We start from the raw sequence: 3,021 nt of genomic DNA, 5'->3' as shown, positions 1-3,021 counted from the left end.
TAATTAAAAAGTGTTAGTAACTCTCAACCATCCACTGAAAAGCTCATTTCAAGCGATTATCAAAACTTTTTGACTTTTCTAGAACCACTACCAGAAACTGAGGTATCAGCGACGGACAGTTCCGTCATTAATCCGTCGCTAAAGGCTATCAGCGACGGATTAGCGACGAAATTGTTGGTCGAAAAAACCCTTGTCGCTAATACCTAGCGACGGAAGCAGTGACGGATCAACGACAGATTTGCGACATTACAAATTAGTCAATGGATCTCCTGATTCCAACGCTAATCTGTCGCTAATAACCGTCGTAAATCGGTCGCTAAATATATCAGGAACCCATCGGATTCCGTCCCTGATTTCCTTCGCTAATGCATTTTAACAATTAATTTTGTTGAATAAATAAAATTCGATTTTTTATCCAAAAGCAGATTAAAATTCAGCTACTAATTTAAATATGAATATTCAACTATGGTTTCTATACATATACATCAATAAATAAAATTCGATTTTTATACTTTAGCATCTTTGAATCTAGGAAAAAGAAGCACACAAGTTACATTAATATCATAATTAACATGTAAATAAGTTTCTATACATATACATATTGTCCAGCAATGTTGAGGCAAATCATCTTTCCTTGTCGATGAGTGAAAAGGAATTTGATCCAATGCATTTGATCCTCTCGCCCTGTGAGATGAATCAACAGACTGATCAATAGAATTAGATCCCGGACTTGGTATAACACTACTACGAGCACCCCATCATAAACCATATTTTCATACCTGTTATGCATACCCAAATAACACAAGATTTTTAGAAGTTCTTTTTAAACATATTAACTTCCAAAATGATGCCAAATAGTATCACTCTGAAAACAAAAAATGAAAAATATGTAATCTCTTGGATAAACATAAGAAATTAACAGTATTTGTAATGAAATACAAAATAAGGATAGTCATATTAACTCATACTTTATGCTTTCAATCAAATATAAACACACATATATTGAGTAACGAATTATGTCATGTCCATTTTAAGTCTATTAAGTAAAAAATAAATGTCATAATAGTGTGTCAACAGGTGAAAGGGAAATATACAACAAGCCAATAACCCTTTATAAGGTAGCAATCTTTTTACCTTAAAAATGAAATACATCCGTGTTACTATCATGCATGGTCCATTCCGATGACCCATAAGGTATTGTATCTTGACATTCTTATCCAATGAATAATTATATCCTACAACAACCATCAATATCATATTAAATGAATGAAACTCAACATAAAATTCATAGAAGATGAAGGTAACCGGGTAAGTAATGAAACCTGAATGGCAGTAGTTAGGGCATGTCTGATGTTTACTACTTCGGTCATATTAGGAGGTGGAAGAACCTGAATTTACACATAAACAAAACGTCCATAACCAAATTACATTTATCAATGGCTTTATACATGCCAAAATGCCAAAAACAATTTGTCTAAATAATCTATAAAGTGCGATCGTTATGGATAACTATGGATATTTATATAGAAGAGAAAATCATAAGTTAAGTGCTTGAGACTCATGATAGTGAAAGGAGGTTTAGAGCTGCAAAGAAACTTACTACTACCACCATGCATGCCATCTACCAATAAGTAATTTTAAAAAAGGAATAAGATTATTGAGAAAAGGTATTATCAATGAAAATGAGCTAACTGATGTTGTAAAGAAAAAGAATACATTCTAATTGGCTTCTGATATATTAGGATCATGGTGTTCTTAGAATGTGAATCAATTATCCAAATCATATAAATATAATTTACTCATGTAAGATACTACGTAACACATTAACAATACCTTAATTTGATTGCTTTCGTTTTTTGTGCAACTTTCAATCTTTTAATTTCTCTCTATTGCCTGATTACCAAAGAAAACAAAATAAACTTAGAGTTCTTACTCCAAACACATAATATATCAATCCAGGGCTTTTAGGCAAAAGTGAATCCCAAGCTATGGGTATTTTATCATCAAAAAAAAATATGATTAAGGTTAATTACTAAAGAACAATGACCATGACTTTTTTAGCAGAAAAAGTATGAAATTAAACAAAAATACTACCTCGGTAAATAAATCTTGTGGTATGAACTTGGACATTGCTTGCAAAGAGCAAATTGGAAGTCTTCCACCCTTTCACCTTCTGTTTGCGTACATTGCTTACAGACAACACATTTATGGGCAATACATATGAATAGTTCCCCTTCACTAACGTTTTATTGAAGATACTTTATGGATTCAACATATAAGTGGAGCACATTCCTAAAAAACAAAGATAAAAACCAAAGATTCATGTCTGTTTTCCGTCCAACCACTTTTGGATTCAGTACAAAACTAAAAAAAATATGTACACATCTATAGATCTATCGCATTCACCAATTTCAAATCAAATTAATACCTGAAAACAAAAACGGAAAGACTGAGTTGTAGATAGTTAACAACTTGAGACCTTCTGATGAATCTTGCGGCGTTTTCTTCCTTCTTCAGCCACATTGTGGTGGGAGGTGGCTTGAATTGGTGATGATAGGGTTGGGGGAGGCCAAATCGATGTTGGGGTGGGGGTGTTAAATGAAATTAGTTTAAAAATATAACTATTTGGGAGGGAGACATCGGGGGGAACGAAAAGGGAAAGCGGGAACTGAAAAATTGCTAGCGGGAAATTACAATAGCGACTGACCTAGGGTTTATTTTCAAGAAGAAATTAGCGAGGGATTACTACCATCGCTAATCCATAGCTAATCCCTCGTTAGATCGTCGCTAATCCCTTACTAAAAGCAGGGTTTTATTATTTATCAATTAATATACGTTTCGTCAATTAATATACGTTTCGTCGCTAATCCGTTGGAAATCCGTCGCTGATTTAGATAGGGATTTAGTCGGACGCTGATTCAGTCGCTGAAAGTCCAAATTCTAGTAGTGAACCAATGTACACTTATACAAGTATAAAATAAACCTCGATATTTAGAGTTCCAATAAAAAAGGAAAGAATAG

The 3,021-nt window shown here is 33.4% G+C and overlaps 1 long non-coding RNA gene across 1 annotated transcript; it reads right to left on the bottom strand.

Annotated features, from left to right (window-relative positions):
- Nucleotides 1-548: 548 nt before the first annotated feature.
- LOC145128285 (uncharacterized) lies at nucleotides 549-2,573 on the bottom strand. The gene is made up of 6 exons (XR_013716786.1): nucleotides 2,429-2,573; nucleotides 2,095-2,292; nucleotides 1,834-1,893; nucleotides 1,323-1,388; nucleotides 1,135-1,235; nucleotides 549-779 (listed from the first exon to the last, which is right to left on the bottom strand). It is a non-coding gene; the product is annotated as an uncharacterized LOC145128285 (long non-coding RNA).
- Between the last annotated feature and the right edge of the window lie 448 nt (nucleotides 2,574-3,021).

The sequence above is a fragment of the Lactuca virosa genome, chromosome 8 (assembly GCF_052849685.1).
Source record: "Lactuca virosa cultivar CGN04683 chromosome 8, Lactuca_virosa_CGN04683_v6, whole genome shotgun sequence".
Classification (NCBI taxonomy): domain Eukaryota; kingdom Viridiplantae; phylum Streptophyta; class Magnoliopsida; order Asterales; family Asteraceae; genus Lactuca; species Lactuca virosa.
The sequence above is the reverse complement of the archived record's forward strand: the minus strand, read 5'-3'. Positions and strand labels throughout refer to the sequence as shown.